Genomic DNA, 18663 nt, shown 5'->3' on the forward strand with positions numbered 1-18663 from the left:
CATTGTGCTAAGCAATTCTTATCAGACGTGTCTGCCCTCCCCTGCAGGAGATGAGCATTTCTATCAGAAAACCAGAACCTAGAGAGTATGAGCCATCTCCAAGTGTGTGTGTTGTGGGGGGCGGTTGGGACTGCTTACTTTCCTCTCCCCTAGTTCAGAAGCCCATGGATTCAAAGGTCATGCCTGATGTGGGAAGAGGGCCAGGAGGGGCTGATAGCTCTCCTGTGTATATTGGGCTTCGAAGTGGAGAGTCTAGGGCACTTGACGTGACTGACGGCACAGTTGTGCCCTTTTTCAATGATCAGCCTCCGGTTTCTCTTCCTAGTTTCTTGTTTGCTTTGCTTTGCCCAAGGATATCTTTTGACCTGTCTCTTCCTTCTTTTGGACCTCATGCATTCCCTGCCTTCCTCCACCACTTCCTCCTCCTTCCTTTGATTTTCTTTAGGATATATGAGGGCAAACTCAGCTACTGGCATCCGAGAGCTGTGTCTGCTCTACATCCTCACCTGTCTGGGATGTTTGGAGATCTGCCTCTACTCAGGCAGCAATGGCTCAGCTGTCCTCAGGAGAAGTTGGGGTGTGCTGGGTAGTTTAGAGCAGGGTATTCCCCTTTGCCCTCTCATAGGTACTGTTGAGCCACCAATTTGTGTGATTCCGTGACCATAAATGCTGATCAACGTGACATGATCCCAGTCTTGTCAGTGAATCATCACCAGGCTGTTTATTGGAAACCAGGTGCAACAAGGAACATAGGACTTAACCCCTTCCTGCCTCCCAGGTAAGTCAGGTGTGGGCTCTTCCCTCTGGCCTTCCTCAGCCCGTCCTTCCAGTGAAGGTCATTTTCCTTATTCAGTGGGTCAGTCCTCAGACTTCTCCATTCAGAATCTCACAAACAATCACTCTCTTCTTTCCATTCTCCTACTTCTGGCTATTCTGTGAATGGGGTTAGTAACCACCAAAGGGTTGGGGGCAGGGTGGCCAGCTGAATCAGTCAGGCTTGGAGGACAGTGGGTAATAGCTGCACAGTGTTGCTGGGTATGGCAGTGGGAAGAGCCCTGGCGCCTCCCACAGTGAATACTAGAAGCTCTCCTTGTCCCCCAGCATCTGGCATGAGAGTCTGGGTTTAAGCCTTCAGTGATCCTGGGGGCCCCTGGGGATTAGGCATCCTCTCTTCTGTGTACTCTTGGGGAGATTCGTTCTTGCTCTAGATACATTTAGCCTTGAGGGGGCTCAGTCTAGGTCTAGGGTATGGAGTTTAGACTGGGTTGAACAGTGGGCGTTGGGGCTCTTTCTCTGCTTTGGGGTTTTCTTTTGAATGAGTTACTTTCTTTTTCTAGGCCTTATTGCCTTAACTTTAAAAAGAAATCCTTGGTCCATCTCTAGGCAGTTGAGGTATAAAATGCTTTTTTATGTACCACACTTGTTGCTGGTCATAGTAACTGTGGCCATTAAAACTGATGACAGCCTACAGAACTGGGAAGGTCTGTTGCATTATAGATACACTTCAGAAAGCAGATTGTCATTGCTTTCATTCACATCACCAGGAAATCTTGTTCTGAATCGTGTAGATTACTGCAGTATTTCTTGGGTCTAATGATCCCAGGAATGATGCTGGGTTGTTTCATGAGGTATCTGTGGAATCCCACCTCTGGCCACACAGCGGTCATCCCTGTCTGCTCAAGTGTCAGGGGTATGGTGTTATTCCCTCTTTCCCATGCTGCTTCCATCACTATCCAGGGAAGACTGGACAGTCTTCCCTCTCGGTATTCTGTCTTCTCTTCCCATTTGAGATGAGACTCTGAGTTGGCTGTGAGCAGCCTGTGATCCTCACCAAGTGAGGGATCCAGGGCTGTTTGGAAGAATCCCGTGTCTCCTTCTTAGGAAACCTGACAAGTCTCAGCCCCTCTAGCAGTAGCACTGAGGGTGGCAGTGATTGTTGTAGTGGAGAGCAGGTAAAGGGGAGCAGTTAGAATTAGTGCAGCCAGGGAAATGAAGAGGAGGGAGCCAAGTCCCTCAGGCTGTGTGGGCTAGAGTCTGGCCAGCACTGGCTGTAGAGCCGGAGCCAGATGTAGCTGCTGGCCTTGCTGGGGGCCTCAGCTCTCAACATGTGTGGTGTGTCCCCAGGTCTGCCTCTGTGTGACCTGTGTTCCCTTCCTCAGCTCTATCCGTGGCTAGATTGGGGAAACCAGGGTGGATAGTGTAGGGAAATTGGTTTTGCTCCTGCTCATGCAGTTGTCTCCTTGGTCTCCAGTGTTTTCAGAATTGGGATTGGTGCTTCCCCACTGATTTTTGTATTTTTGTCCCTCATCTAGTTCCTTCCCCCAGCTTACCATCCTGGCTCCTACTGATGTGACATGGGGCATTGTGTGTTGCCAGTCAGGCTAGCAGAAGAGCTGGCATCCCTAAGAGAGGGGCCTGGCACATCTGGTGCTTTTTTTCTTGACCTTTGAGTCCCTGATGTCTGGGAGCCAGGAGGTAGCATGGGGCACTTCCATTCTGGATCCCACAGAGGTTAACAGAGCTGATGGCTCTGGAGCTGGGGTGGTGTGGCTTGGCTGGGAGTTGTAGGGGAGGGGCCCTGCCAGGGGCCCTGATTGGTCAGTACCTTCTCTAGTCCATTGAGTCCTGGTCTGCACCACACTGTGAATTGTTTAATGCATATCTTGGCTCTGTCCCCTGGCTTAAGTGCCCCCTTAAGGCTGCAGCCACAGCTTTGGAGAGGATTTGAACCTTGTGCTGGTCACTTTTGGGGGCATGTCACCTCCCTCTGAGATATGTAAGAGATCCCAGCCTTCCCCACCAGCCAGCCGTCTGTGGGAGGCCCTCGTTTGCTTTGCTTTGCTGGGACTTGGAATGGCTATGAAGAAAGCATAGGCTGAGTTTGGTTTCTTGCTGGCTCCTTCCACAGGACCTACTCACAGACTGATAATACTAAAGAACACTTTTAGGGCCCCATGGCCTGCACTGAGCCTCGTGCCCTGGCATCAAGCCTATATCGGTTGGAGTGGGGGCACAGGGATGGGGAGAGCCCCCTGGGGAGGTGTCGTGCATGGTTGGATCAGAGGAGCGTGGCCAGGAAGGTGCAGGAGGACAAGTCCAGTGCCCAGCCAGGCTGCCTGCCATGATCCAAGACACACGTCTGTCCTCTGTGAAGGATTTGTGTCTGAGTGCCTGGTACTAAAGGCAGCATGGTGCCCACCTCAGAGTCCATAATGAGGTATGATGGCATGCGATGGGCACTGGAGCTCTTGGTCTCTGCATACCATCCAGATAAAGAGAAACCGATCTTTTCTAAGGACCCTACTTGACTTTCCTGAGTTCATTCTCAGAACAACCATATGGATAAAGAAACTGATTATTAAGTGACTTCAGGGTTACACACTTGGTAAGTGGGGTTGTCGAGGTTTAAAACCAGGCACTTCTGATTCCAAAGCCTGTACTTTTTCTTTACCCTCTTGGGCTAAAGTCAGACATTTTTGTGAGCTGAGATCCTAAGAACCAGAGGGAAAGGCAGACCCCCAGGAACTTCCCAGTCACTGGGGATGGCTGTGCTTCATTCCTTTGGGCAGGCAGGGCATAGGCAGATGCCCTCTGCTATCTGCGGGCAGGTAGGGCTGTGCAAGGCAAAGGCGTTGTTTCTGCTGATACAGGTGGAGCCTCTGCTGTGTGGTGGGGCCGTACCAGGTAGATGCAGAACTCAACAAAACCAGATTTCTACTTTAATGGAGCAAACCTTTCAATGTGGGGAAAGGTCACTAATAATATTTTTTAAAAAGAATTAAGAAATGTATAAAAGAGACATATATGGAGATGGAGTGGGGATGAAGGAGGGTCCACGTAATCAAGAGGGGGACCTAGAGACTCAAGTACCGCAGTCACCTGGAAGGACACGTTGAGCTCTCTTCCAAAGAGTCAAGATTGTTACAGATTCTAAGCTCTTCTTTCTTCCTAATAACTAGGAGAATCCACCTGCCATCCTTATACCTTATAGGAGCCTGTGGTGAATCAGGGCCCAAGGTGGAGGGGACATCACACTTCTGGTCTGCAGCAGACAGCTTTTCCCATCTGCTGTGACTGCTCTGGGCCTTCCATCTCCCACCTTCCTTGGTGCCAGCTGACTCTCTTTCCTAGGCCTGGTCACCTTGCTCCCCCCTTGTCCACGCAGCACAGGATAGGGTTAGGTGTTTGCTGAGTCACTGGTCAAACACGTGCCTACAGGACCATATTCTGAGCTCAGTGTCTCCTGCCAGAATGTGTAGTTCTGAGAGGTGGTGGGAAGGGCAGTGGGGAAGGGACAGGCACCGCGCAGGGAGATGTTACCTGTGTCACTGCTTGCTTGAGCTCTTTGTCTAGAGAGGTTGAGATGGGTTAGTGGTGCTGAAGACGGCAAGGGTATGCTGTCAGTGCCTACAGCTCCAGGGCTCGAGACTTGTTTACTTGGTAGGAAGGTGGCTGGCCCGGGCTGAGTTAGGCCACGTGATTCTTGCCTCCTTGGCTGGTCTTCGATGCCTGGCCCATGTGGACTGTGGAGACTGCCATCTGCTGCCAGGGGTCTGCAGTTGCACAGGATGAGGGAGTGTGGTTCAGGGAGGAGATGGGCCAGGGAAGATAGGGTTTATGTTCCTCACTATTGAGGAATCAGCAGACCTAGATTCCAGCCCTGGCTCTGTTGGTAAAATCTTACTCAGTTTACTCCTTTGGGCCCCAGTTTCATTATGTATGAAGTGAGGCAATTGAACCAGAGGTTCCAGCTCTAACCTAGATGTTCATGGAGGTATTTCTTAGCCAGAAACTCAGAACATGGAAAACTGGATCTGAATTACCACAAGAAAATGTGAAGGATCTGAAAGACCTGTCAAAATGAATTAGAGTGGGTGGGCAGAAACAGTTTGAAGGCCCTCCCAGAAGGAGGAGGGAAGGGGCTGGAGACTGTGTGCAGGTGGTTGACAGATAAGGCTGTACCAGGGGCTGAGGACATGGTGGTAGGCTCCCTGCAAGAGGCTTGTCGGAGATGGAGTGTGTGGGAGCTGCTAGGAGGGCTTGTGGGGTTACAGGGGGCTAAGCCTAGAGACCCTGATCTAGCCAAGATGCTCCATCCTGTCTGGCCCTAAATCCTGTAGAGATGACAGGACATGGGAGTAGTGGAGGGTATCTGTCCCCTGGTCTGTGCCCCTTGCTCTCAGGAAGTTTTCCTTTATATTTAGCCTTCTTTTTTCATGTGTTGTTTGAGGCCTTCTGTTAAAAAATAAAATTAATCGATTTTTCTTTCTTTCTTTTTTTTTTTTTTTGTAGAGACAGAGTCTCACTTTATGGCCCTGGGTAGAGTGCCGTGGCATCACACAGCTCACAGCAACCTCCAGTTCCTGGGCTTAAGTGATTCTCTTGCCTCAGTCTCCTGAGTAGCTGGGACTACAGGCACCTGCCACAATGCCTGGCTATTTTTTTGGTTGCAATTCAGCCGGGGCTGGGTTTGAACCAGCCACCCTTGGCATATGGGGTGGGCGCCTTGCCAACTGAGCCATAGGCGCCACCCAATTAATCGATTTTTCAAAAAGATGACAATGAAGGAAAAGAGAAAACCAAAAATATCTCAGAGCCCCTCGTTCTGTATTAGCTTTTTTGTCTAATGATAGCCAAAACAAAACAATGCAGGATAGCTTCAGGCCCCAGGCCCAGCCAAGTTGGGACCAGGGGCGGCCGGGACTGTGGCCTAGCTTCTGGCAGCAGCCTCAGCTCTATGCGTCCGCCCCTTCTCCAGGGCTACGTGGGTAGGAGCCTCTGGGGCTGAGAGGGTATGCTGTGCAATCTGCTTCACAGAACGCAGTTTTAAAAATAACTGCATTTCTCTAAGACTGTAACTGCTTGCTGCTTTGCAGAATGTTTACCTGGGATTCATAATAACTGTGAGCTCGCCCTCACCTCTTTACCCCTGGTATATTGTAGTGAACAGGACTTTGGGCGAGGACTCAGACAGGAGAGGAGTTGATTAGTAACCATTAGTTACGTCACTCTCATGTTCTTCTTCCCACACTTGCTCGTCTGGTCCTCGCGCAGCCCTGTGAGGATAAGTGGTATCCTTGTCATTGACAAAAACTGAGCCAGATAGAGTCCTGCCAAGATATAATTGCTTATACTGCTTAATTTGAGACACTACCCCAGGTCTCCAACTTCAGTTGTCATTTCCCTCGTCTGAGCGTGGGGCAGGGGCAGGAGTAGGGGAGTGGGTCTTGGCCAGTTTACTCCTTCTCTGAGACCCTTAGGTTCCTTCTCTAGGGGAAAGAAACTTCAGAGTGTCTGAGTTCTCCAACACCCTGATTCTTCAGATGACTTGGAGCTCTTGTGAGAATTGGCTTGCACGTCTTGGCTGGGAGGCCAGCCATTCACCATGTGTTCCTGGAGAGGTTTCCTACATTTGGAAGCTTCTGGAATGATGTGATGCTTCAGCCCATCCTGTTGCATCTGTATGGCACTTGGTGCCTGTGCACGTAGGCAGGCTTCTGCTGAGTACAGCTCACTTGGAGACCAGGCTTCATCATGTGGTCTTTGAGGTTTTTCCAACAGATTTGTAAGGAAAGCCCTGAGCCATGCCCAGCATGCATGTTGTGTGTAACTTACCTGTTTGCTGGCTGAGGTACAGCACCTGCTGGAAGCTTTGGCTCATGTACAGAATAAAGTAAGATACTAGACACACTGACTTCAGCCCTCGATGCTTGCTTCGCGATTGACGTGGAAAAGGAGGCTTTACCCATGGAGAGTGAGCTAGGTAAGAGAATTGGTGGGTGTCAGTTTTCCTTAAATGTTGAGCATAACCCCACTCATTATAAGGGGGTATTGGACAGAGTATTGGACTGCATTGGACAGAGTATTGGACAGGTATTGGACTCTGTATTGCTAAGACAGAGTATTGGACTTCTTCACCACTTGATCTTTATTTGAATAGACCCAGAACTTGTGTGAAGGGGGAAAAATGTTTATTTACAGTGAATTTAGCTGAGATCTGGTTTAGGCTTTTCCTAGGGGTGTTCCTTCAGGAATGATTGAGATTGGTTGGGGACATGTGCTTACATGTCTTTGGATATCTGTTCATTTGTATTTCCCAAATTCACCCTTAGATTATAGAGAAGCCCTGTGGTGGGAAATCCAAAGGGGAGTTCTTTTAGTAAATGAAACCTTCAGTAGCTTCATGTGTGAATATTTGTCATGTTGGACCTGGTTCTTTCTGTTCACCTGAAAGATAAAAAAGAGAATGGGCCAGAATCTGCAGCAAGGAGTGTGATTTAGGATGTGTGTCTCCTTTGCTGAGGGTTTCCAAGGGAAGACAAAGCCTCATTCCTTGATTCCTGAGTCTATGGGACTTTGAGACCATCCCTGGAATAGCATGAGGTTTGGATACCATGATTTAGTACAAGCTTCTCTGTCCATCTTTCCATTCTGTCTTCAAGACAGGTCAAGGCTGAGCTGTGTGTTTCGGGAGAGGGGTTTGAGGGGTGCACCAGTGTGGACATTGAATGTGGAACTTGGACCTTGTTTCGCATTGCAGAGAGAACTTTTGGTATTGACCCTGAAGAAACTGGTATTATTTGCATATTAAAAAAGGAGAAATGCATGTTGCCCCCTCATCCCTTCCATGAAAGGGCCCTGAGCTCCTTTAATGGTCTTTGTATCATCAGGACCTTCCCAGCCCCAGGATTTCCAGTGGGCCTTACCAAGGGGTGGGGGCGCCTGGGGAAAATGATATGGAGGAGGCAGGGCTAGACAGTTTGCTGGGAAGAAGGGAAGAGCAACGTCTCAGGGCAGGCCTACAGCTCTGAGAGTCATAGGCATTGCCACCTGTATAGTCAGGCATGGATAGGTGTTCAAATGGACTTACTGTTAGAGGTAACCCAAAGTGTGAAATAAATCAAGTGATGGCTAAATGAGAGTTGTGTTCAATATGGGGACTCACGCATCCCTTTGTGCTATCACCACCCACAGATTGTGTCAAAAGGTATTGCAGGCCGAGGCCTGTTCAGTAGGCCCTGTGTGTAAGATCATGCTTATTTTATATTGACTTTTTGTCTTTTTCTTTCTTGTTTTCCACTCTTTCTCATTCCTTAAGTGTATGTAAATATTCATGCAGTTGTGTTGTTTTTTGGGGGTATTCTTCCCAAAGTTCTTCCAGTGCCACTGGCATCAGTGAATGTGTGACTTTAATTTGAAGTGTAAACAAACCACTGGCTCGCTCCAGGGATGAGGTATCTTAGAGACGAGTGCTGGCAGCTGCCTTCAGACCCTCTTCCCCCCATAGTCCTGGACTACTTCGGCCAGACACTGGAGATGAGAATCAAGGGTGTCCCTGCTGGGACCAGCTCGCCCCTACGTCACGCATCCTGAAGGGGTGGGGGATGCTCAGGCATGCCTCCCCAGCTGCATTAGCTGGTACTTCTTTTCATCTTGAACCCTGCACATCACCCTGCTTGGTGAGAAGGGGACCAGAGAGGATGGGCATAGACAGGAAAAGCACACGGGCTCCTGGCCGCTGGCCTCTCTCTAAGAAAGGTGACTTTATATTCAGAAAGGAACTCATTTAATCTTTTAGCCCTAATAAAAGTTATTTGTATTTTCTCTCCTCTTTTCTTTTCCCTCCCTCCTCCTCCGCCCCCCTTCCCAGCCTCCAAAGAATTTAATCTGCTGGACAACAAACAATACTGTTATAAAACTTTGAAAACAAGAGGGTGCGGCCTCCCTGACAAGGAGAAGGGCATGCCGGGTAACGGCCCGAGGGAGCGTGCCAGGCCTGAGATGGAGCCGGGCGAGAGCCCAGTTGGCTGCGTACCTGGTGCCGGCCCCTGCCCAGCGCACTAGCCGCACCATCCCCTGTCCAGAGAGGAAGGAACTGAAACAAAAGGGGGAGGCAGAGAAGTGCTTGAAAAAGGGAAGTTGTATGTGTTCCCCTCTGTGATCTGATGGGAATGCACTAGACTGTGAAACTTCCTCCTCCACCTCCTCTCCCTGTCCCTCCTCCCTTGTCCCTCCTCCCTCCTCCCCTGCCTCCTTCTGCTACTCACTGTTCCTGAGCCTGGCACTTGGAGGCCCTGATAACAGAATGAGGCTGGAATAGCCATGGAGGTACAGCTACCAGTTGGGCCAAAGGAGAAGCAGGAGAGGAAGTGAGCTCCCAGTTGGCTCTGGGCTAAGACCTACCCTCTGTCTGGCCTAGCCTCCCTCCCTGCAATTAGGGAAGTGGAACCAGTCCCGTCACAGGGTGTGCCCCAGTCCATGTGCTTCGCCAGGTGTGTGCCCAGGTACTAGGTAGAACTGCCACTCAGAGGCTAGTGGCTGTACCCTGAGCCTCCTGGTGCCCCCCTCGGGCTGTGCGCCACTCCTCCAGGGAGGACGTCTGACTTGTCAGAAGGCTGTCTCCTTTGAGATGCTCTGCTCTTACTCCAGGGAGGAGCAGAGGCTGCTGCAGAGGCTGGGGCATGCCCGGGAGGAGCTCCCGCAGACAGGAATGGGCTCGCTCTCCCAGCCAGCAGGCACGCGGTCCTGAATGTGGTGCCTGGTAGGAAACTGTCTGTTAGTTACTTCTGGTAGCTGAAGGAGGGGGTGGCCCAGCTTCGTCTGGGAGAGGTCGGGAAGCTGGGGTCTCTGGGCCGTCTCTCTCCCGACTTCCAGTGTCAGATTTCACCTGAAGTTTCATTTCTGCATGCATCTTCATGAGTCAGGTAGATGATCTGGGATTGACCAGGGAGCAGTGTTGATGGTTTTCCTTTGAATCCACATTGGTCTGGACCCATGAACTGTGTGGTGGGCATAGTGTCTGTGTAATAGACCATAGGCGTGCTCATTCTTCCTCCTGTGGAAAGCTCTGGTTTCCTTGAAAGCAGTTCAGGGCCAAGCCTCTCCTCATCCACCAGAACTAAGCCCTCTGCCATGGGAGCATGGAGGCAGCACGCTCTGCTCTTTACTCCGTCCCTCCTTCTTCCCTTTGTCCTCTGCTCTCACCTGCTGCCCCTCCCCAGCCCAGGGCAGGGTAACCTTGGTGCCCTCTCCTGTCCAGCCAGCGATCCTGACCCCGGGCCTATGTGCCCTGGACTGACTGTGGGAGTGTTCAGCCTGAGATTTTAGTCAGCAGTGTTGAGGAAGAGGCAGACAGCCTCACTTTTAGGGAGTGCAGCTGCCTAGGAACCTCCACACGCCTGACCCCGGGGAAACCAGAAGAACTGATGTCAGGCGTATGTAGACTCAGAAGGCTTTTACTTCTTGCCCTGTTACCTGGGTCTGGCGGATATTAGTCCCACTTTGTGACTCACGGTCTGGAAAGTGCAGTGTCCCTGGATACTAAGCCCTCCTTGGGGGCCAAGCTGCCAGAAAGGAAGGGGCTGGTGGAGGTTTGGGAGGTTGTAGGGCCAGCCAGCTCCATGCTGCCCTCCACTCTTAACCCCTCATACATACACCTTTCATTTTATCCCCCTTTCCTCTGATTCATTAACTACCGTCCCCACCCTCACAGCTAAAGACAAAATGTCCAGGATGTTGGAAGCGTGACAGGAAGCCGGGCTGGCCTCTCAGTTCGTATATGTAATGGTCTGGGACTGTCTTGAGGGCAGGATGGTCCCCTTGTCTTAAAGGGCCTTCCCCAGGCCCCTTTCTTACCAAGATGATTTCTTCCTCACTACCAGGAACCCTGAAACCAGCATTCCCAGAGCCAGGAGGATGGACCATCTGGGCTCCAGCTTCCGGCACCCCTCCCCCACTCTGGCTGGGCACGTAAGTAGCTGTGACTCAGCATCTCACTGGGTCAGGAGAGAGAAGCTGCTGCCTTGGCAGGCATCTTCCCACGTTCTGGGTTTGAACACACTGTGGTAGCACAGAACAAGCAAGCAGGATTAGGTTCCTGGGGGGTGAAGATCTATGCAGTAGATTTGCTTATGGATTTCTGAAACTAGGATTCCCTCACCCTCCTGTTTTCCTCCCATGTTGGTTTTTGGGTACCATACTGGGCCCAAGACATTTAGCACTTTAAAAGACATTGAAAGCATCGTTTATAGAATGAAGTAGAAGCTATCTTTGCAATATCCAGGCTGTTTTTACCCAGAGGTCCATGAAATGTATTTAACCCTCACATGTGTGTACCGGGGGGGGGGGGGGGTTATTTGTTTTTTAATGTATCTGATTATTTATGCCTTAGCACAAAATGCTGGCCTCTCTCGGTCACTGTGTTTATGCTGCACACTGCTGCTGCTTCTGTCTCTCAAGTTTCCTCCTCATGCCATCTGAGCATTTGAATGTGTGGTGACCTGTGTGCCCAGCCTTCTCTCTTTACAGAGGAAGACACTGAGGCCCATTCAGAGTGAGTGGCAGGTCCCTTTCTCAGAATGTGGGGCTGAGCAAGAATTAAAGCCACTGTTTTCTAATTCAGTGTGTGGTGACCTTTCCTCTATCCTGCCCAGGCAGAGGCAAGACAGGGTGGAGGATATGCAGATAGAATGTGGGCACAGAAGCCAAAGGGGGCCTGGGCATAGCTCCCCACACCTCTCCCCGGAAGGCATGCCAGGGCTGACATACCCGCCTCTCGGGGTGGGTGGTTTACTCTCCCAGGTATCCCTGCCAACCCCTTTGTCATTAGCCAGTTTGTTTGGGATAGTTGGGCCAAAGTAAGAGAAACTCATCGTCCTCCTTGGATGGCAAACCTTCAGCAGGCTGCCTGCTTATGGGTCTAGGTGACCTTGAATCTTGGTGCCTCTTTCCAGACATATCAAACTAACCAGCTACTTCCAGCTAGGAGAAAGCCACCAGCTTGTTTGAGAAAAGAGTCATTGATCTGCTGACTTTGAGAGGAGAGAATCCTGGCATCAGGAGGGCTTGAGTAAAGTGGATCCCTTTACTCAGTGGAATTAGAGGGGCAAAAGATGTCTTTTTTCCCTTCTCATTTGAGACTGTTTAAAGCAGTGTATTGCTAATGGTTTCTTATCTCCCCTTCCAGAGAACTAAGAGTTAAAGTTTAAAAACTCAATATGGGGGACCAGACTCCGGCTCCTGTTTGTCCCCTCAGTGGCAGTGGCTCCCCTGTGTGCAGCCTCTGCTGGACTCTGGATAGTGCCTTGTGGGTAGCAAGAGACTTTAGTTAAATAATCACACTAATGACCAAATGAGATAAGTGGCTTCTGAAGGAAAGAATTTGAGGAGGCCTTAACCCTCTAGCAAGCTGGGCTAGACCCGGGGAGGCATTCCTAAGCTGAGACAAGGAGGATGGCTAGGATTTCTTGGGGTGGTGGTGCATAGGAGCAGGCCTGAAAGGTGGTAGCTAAGGGAGAGTGGGTGGAGAATATTCCAGAAAGAGGCAGCAGCACAGGCGGGGCCATGTGCTGAGCGGAAGGGTGCTTTCTGGATCACTGCAGGATGCCTGTATGTGTGGATATTGGAAGTTGCTAAGAAAGAATTTAAATGAATTGAAAAGCAGGATAGCAAGAATCTCATCCAACTCCTTCATTTTACAGGATTTGGACTCCTAGTACTAACTGTCATTGAACACTCACTCCTGACCTTAAAACATATTCCCCTTACCTGGTTAACAAGGCCCAGGTGTTGACAGCAGGTGTCAGCACTCAGAGCCCCTGTGCAGATCTGCCCCCCAGCCCTCCCATCTGGGACTGAGGCCTTGGAAGGTTGTGCAGATGCCTAGTGCTGCTGTCAGAACTGTTCGGGCAGGTTTGTCACCAGGATCTAACCCCATTCTGGGGAGGACTGCAAAGGCACCAGAAGTGCAGGAGAACGCACTGAACACAGCAAGCTGCCCTGAGTTACAAAAATTGTGCTCCTGTCCCCACTGTAGTTCAACATGTTAGCATAGTCAGTGTTATCCCGCTTGTGGGCAGAAATAGTGCCCAGGAAGTCCCCCTCCCCCGTCAGTCTCGATCTTAATTAAGTTCAAAAACAAAATGGTAGGCTGTGGCACAGGCGGTAGAGAGCAGAGGGGCAGAAACATAGACTTCTTAGTTAGATCCAGGATCTGTATTTATTGGCCGTGTAGCTGGGGACAACCGATTTAGCCTCATGAAGCATCAATTTCTTCTCCTGCAAAAACTGGAATAACACCTGCTTCATAGGACTATTGTGAGAATTAAATAGCACAAATCTTGATGTCTAAATTTTATTTTCTTCCTTTCCCTGTAGCAGCACATACCACACTGTTACTGCCCAGGAGCCTTAAAAATATATAAGCATATTGTTAGAGGTCTAAAGAATTGGTAAGGAACCGAAAGATACAGCTTCTACTCTGTCTCTTTCTCTTGGTTATGGTATCAGAGGAAATACACGTGTTTTCTTAGCTTCAGACGACCACAAAAGATGATGCATCTAAGAGATGGGGGATCTTATTCAGAACCTAGTGTTGAAACCTTATTTTCAGACAGATTTTGAAAATAAAGCTCAATTCTGGTGTTAGAGGATTATCTACTTTTAATGCAAGTGTAGGATACCAGCTTTTTAAAGTTATGTCAAAGGTTAAATAAGATTGCCAATTAGTGGGGTCATATATAAATATTCTGATACTTAATATGTGGTGGGAGAGAGGAACCCAAACTCTTCCTGAATAGGTCAAATGAAAGTGTTGCCTTGGCCCAGGTGAAACTCACCTTTGTGTAGTAGCTAGGCTGGAGCCCCATAGGCAGATGGGGTGCTTGTGTCCTGAGGAAGTAAGATAATATATCTGAAAACACTTGGATGCTATGAAATTTTGTATAAATGCAAGGCAGTGTGAATGTAAATATTAACGTGTTTTAATAATAGCTTTGGCTATTTTATTCATCACCTGTATAATAATTTCTAGTGACTGTGAACTTAGAATCATCCTAGACTTAATGAGTTTTGTATCATTCTTGCCTGTTTGAAGCCTAAGCTGTGATGTTCCTTGTAGCTCTGACCAGCTGTATAGCCGTCCTCTCTGATGGCACATTCTGTCATGTCATAAGTAGAACTGCAAGAAGACATTTCTCCTCAGGGCGGAGGCTGGGTCTTCCAATCACACCTCCCTTTCTTCAGTGAGATCCTCTTCTTCTGGAAGCTGGTTTCACATGGTGGCTTAGATTTTTCCATCTTTGTATCTAGCACCATTTGAAATCAGTGTTTTAGGAGTAAGAAATGCAGCACAGCAAAGGGCGGACTGCAAAGGAACTGTGGTTCCTGGGACTGGCTCCTCTCCTCTCACCACGTGAGCCTGTTCAAGAAGTTGAAGGAACTGGAAAAGCAAAATATACTCTGCAATATGGTGGGTCTTTGGAGGGGTGACGGTGGGGGGGGGTGGGTTGTATTTAAAATAAACACAGTGGCTTGAGCAGGGACAGAGGTGGTGACGGTTTCTGTTGACGGCTAGCAGCTGTCACTAGCATATGTTGGTGGGGCCTTTGAGTGTGGTGATTGTATTATTCAGTTGGGGAACATGTCTTGGGTATAGACTGAATGGGGTGGAGGAGAGTGCTGTATACCGGAGGACTGTTCCAACCGCGTCGATGCTGTCGGCCTGTTCCTAGAGGATGCCCTGGAGTATTCAGCTTCATTTGCCACCTGCAGTGTCAAGGTGCAGACCTAGGAGCACCACAGGCCCATCTCTTACACAGGCTGACCGATTTCTCCTGGTGTTCAGAGTCTGTTTTTGTCTAGCACCATTTGAAATCGGTTATGATGTAGGGGGAAAAGCAGCAGTCTCAAAGCCTCATGTCAAGACCGTTCAAGACCGTTCAGCAACAGCCTGTGGTTTCCTGGAAGATGGATGGGCAGAGAGTGAGGAAAGACACTCACACTTTTCCCTGCTCACTTCTTTAACTGCATTTATGATACGTTATTGCAGAGGTAAGAGATAATTTAATGGATATTTTAAAACAAATGACTGTAATTTATCTGATGTCCTTGGTTGCATTTTGCTGAAATGTAGTGCTGTTATAAATTCTATAAATTGGTTGCTGTTGAATTATCTTTTTGTTGAAAAGAGTCTATTCGTGCATTCTGACCTTAATAAATACTTTGCTATATTAATCATGTCCGTGTTTTTCATCTACTATTTTCCATTCATAATTCTATGAGTCCTGAAAAATTAATTTGCTGTGCCAATTCTGCCTACTTCATAAAGAGTCTGAAGTAGGTTACAGTCAGACATTAAATATGAAGCCCATTAAGGCAAGAATGAAATTCTCTGAGCCAAGAAATAAAATGAGAAAACATTAGGGAAGAAAAGAAATGTTGAAGATCTAGGGTGAGGGGTGCTCCTGACGAATAGGAAAACTGCCCTCACTTCTAAATGGGCTGCAGACACAGCCCCTCTGCCAGCCAGTGTTCCCGTGAAGACCTTTTGCTGAACTGTGTATTGTCACGTGGTTCTTAGAGGGGAACAGTGCTGATTTTAGATTAGATGCATTATAAAAGATGGAATTCTACTTTTGGCTGTTAGTTTATATCAACCCTTGTAGACAAAGTGAGCCAATTTTGTAAAAGCTATTCAGAGATTAGCCAGATTTGACTTCTTGGCGGATTAAGCTTGGAGTATCTTTAGAAAGGTGGGCTGTGGCCCCTGCATCAAGTTCTTGCTACAGGAGGTGCATGGCTAACAGTGAACTACCTGCAGTACAATTATTTCAAGGTTCTCGGTTCTCTTTCAACCATCTAGGAAGCCTGTTCTGAGTGCACCTCCCATCACAGTCTCCCCCCCCCAGATGGCTGCCGTGCCCAGTGGGCTGGAGGTGTAGGGGGTAGAAGCAGCATTTGCCAGGAAGCCATGCCAGTGAGTGCGCTGCACCCCCTCACTGCAACTGCAGCACTATTTCAGGCTGTCAAGGGAGGGATCCAAGTTCTAATCCCCAGGATATGCTGGTAGGAATAGTTAAACCCCTCCATTGTATTATTTTATTCACTTCCCTCCTGAGCTAGGCTGTGGTAGTATCTGCAGGTATGATATCTTTTGAGTCTTCTGTACTGACTGTAGATAAAATGACCTTTGATTCATCTACCATGTCCCAGGCTCCAGCATAGGTATTGCACATGCAAGCAAGACATGGATTCTGCTCTCAGGTGGCCCTGATTTCAGCTCTTAAATGGGTAAGTGCTACTTCAAGTTTAGCATCACAGCACTAAGACGATGACCTGAGGCATCTCTTCTGTAAAAATTTCTGGCATCCATTGAATGCTTAAAAAGTGCCCCATTGCTAGGTCATGAGAAGCAAAATGTAACCAGGACACCTCTCAAACAGGATATTTTGTTTTATTCCTCAGGATGCTGACAGCCCTTTACCTATAATTGGCATTCTGAAGTGGTTTTTTATAATTGGTAATACAGGCTATTTCTTCTGGATATGGCATCTTGAATCAGGTTTATGAAGCCATCGCCACCAATGCAGTCTGTAGAAAGCATGGGTCTTGCTTACCTGAATTTTGCCATGGTTTGTAGCTGTGAGTATGTAAGTGGAAAGGGTTATTAGACGGAAGGCACACGCAAGCCTCTTCCAAGTTGTCCTGGCTGTGTCCTGCCATCCGTGAGAAGAATGCTCCTGAGTCTTTAACATGAGTTAGACAAGTCAACTCTTTGACCAGATCAGGAGACATAAAAACAAGTCAAAGAAGCTGGTGTATAGTTTCAGGGAAGTACCTAGCAGACAAGTGTGTCTAAACTTTTGGGGAGTTAAAGAGCTTTCCTTAAACACAAGAAAAGTTCTATTTTGGGTTTATCCTAATGCAACAGTGCAGCACCCTGTCTCCCTATACTGGATTCACCCCAAAAGCCTTTAAATTAATGATCCTTGGGTCCCACCCTGATAGGCTTTGGTTTAGTAATGACTTTAAAGCTTAGTAATGACTTTAAGCTAACATTTTAACCAAGAATAACAGGGCCTGGGCAGCAATTTCTTGGTTTTATAGTTTTCACAGGTGATTCTAGTGTTCAGCCAGAGTTGAGCCATTTTCCTGTGGTCTTGTTTCAAAAGGCTTTACTCATGGCGCGGTCTGAGGACCACCTCCAGCACTGATAGAGCAGTTTCTTGTCATGGCTATAACAAATTACCACCAAAGTCATGTCTTAACGCATGTATTCTTAACAGTTCAGGTCAGAAGAACGAAATCTGTTTCACTGGGAGGAAATCAAAGTATTGGCAAGGCCACGCTCCCTTCAGATGTGCCAGGAGGGAGGCTGGTTCTCTTGCCTTTTTTAGTTTCTAGAGCTGCATCCTTTGGCCATATCCCGCCCTCCATTTTCAAAGCCAGCTGTGCAGCATTTTGCTTTGGTGGCCACATTGTCTTCTGCCATAGTCAAATGTCCCTCTGCCTCCCTCTAAGCAAGACCCTTGTAATCACGTTTAGGGCCTCACCTTGATACTCTAATCTCCCTGTTTCAAGGTCTTGAATTTAATCTCATCTGCAAAGACCCTTTTGCCATATGAAGTAACGTTCATAGGTTGCAGATATTAGGAGGTGGCTATCTTTGGAGGCCATGATACATCCCACTACAAACAGCAGTACTTGAGAATCCACTGGGAATGGAGAACCTCAGACCCCACTTGATACCTTTTGAGTCAGAATTTGCTTTTTAAGCAAGATCACCAGGTGATTCGCTTGCACACTAAAATGAGAAGCATGGCGCTATGGAAGCCTATCCAGCAAATTATTCAGTAATAGAGTTCCACCTCCTAGCAGCACTTTCAGGTGAAGGTGGGTAATCAGATGTGGAGAGTTTTCTCAGACAACCGTACATAAGCACTGGTTTAAGCATTAGTAGTCCCCTGAATTCTCAAGCCACAAGCCCTAGAGCTAAGATGCCAGAGCTCTTGTTTATAGTTGTTTGACAAAGGATTTGCAACTTGTTTATAGTTGTTTGACAAAGGATGTGAACTATTATTGCATGTTCCACTATTATTGAACATTCAATAATAGTTCAATCCTCTAAAAGCTACACCAGGGAATTCAGTTTTATACACTTCAGTGGCTTCTCCTAAGTTTTAACCTGTTTCCCCGAAAATAAGACATCCTCCGAAAATAAGACCTTACAGGAAAGATAAGACGTCCCCTGAAAATAAGACCTAGCGCATCTTTGGGAGCACACCTTAAAATAAGACACTGTCTTATTTTCGGGGAAACAGGGTACTACCTCTGTACAGGTTTTCTGGATCTGTCAAGTCAGGAATCAAGATGGGTAGCATTCTCATGTTACCTGTATTTGTGGCGATTTGTTCACCTTCTATTGGTATGTGAGAAGAAAGGAAAAATTGTGTACTGGTCATGGATTCCAAATATTATACTTCCTACATATTTAACAATGGACAGAGTTTAACAACTCCCGCCCCTTTTGCAGTGGGAGTCAGAGCCTCTGTGGCCCGGACTGGAGTGCAGTTTTGTCATAGTTCACTGCCGTCTCTTGACCTGGGCTCAAGTGATCCTGCCTTAGCCTGCCATGTAGCTAGGACTCCAGATGTGTACTACCACACCTGGCTTATTGTCTTTTTTGTTTTTTCTTTTAGTATTTGTAGAGATTCCATTGGGGAGGGGAGATGTCTCACTTTGTTGCTCAGGATGGTCTCAAACTTCAGGCCCTAAGTGCTCCTGCAGCCCAGTGCTAGGATTACAGGTGTGAGCCACCGCACCTAGCTCTGAAAGTTTAACCCTTTTAAAAATGTTAATGTCACAGAAGCAGCAGAAGAGAGCGAG

General features: G+C 48.1%; 1 long non-coding RNA gene across 2 annotated transcripts in view; it reads left to right on the top strand.

Annotated features, from left to right (window-relative positions):
- The window catches only part of LOC128597592 (uncharacterized), a 66127-nt gene extending 51872 nt beyond the window's left edge, over positions 1-14255 (top strand). For both annotated transcript variants that reach the window (XR_008383293.1, XR_008383294.1), the window contains 2 exons: positions 626-778; positions 8651-14255. This is a non-coding gene — a long non-coding RNA (uncharacterized LOC128597592). The remainder of the gene's footprint in view (positions 1-625; positions 779-8650) is intronic.
- The last annotated feature ends 4408 nt before the right edge of the window (positions 14256-18663 follow it).

The sequence above is a fragment of the Nycticebus coucang genome, chromosome 10 (assembly GCF_027406575.1).
Source record: "Nycticebus coucang isolate mNycCou1 chromosome 10, mNycCou1.pri, whole genome shotgun sequence".
Classification (NCBI taxonomy): Eukaryota; Metazoa; Chordata; class Mammalia; order Primates; family Lorisidae; genus Nycticebus; species Nycticebus coucang.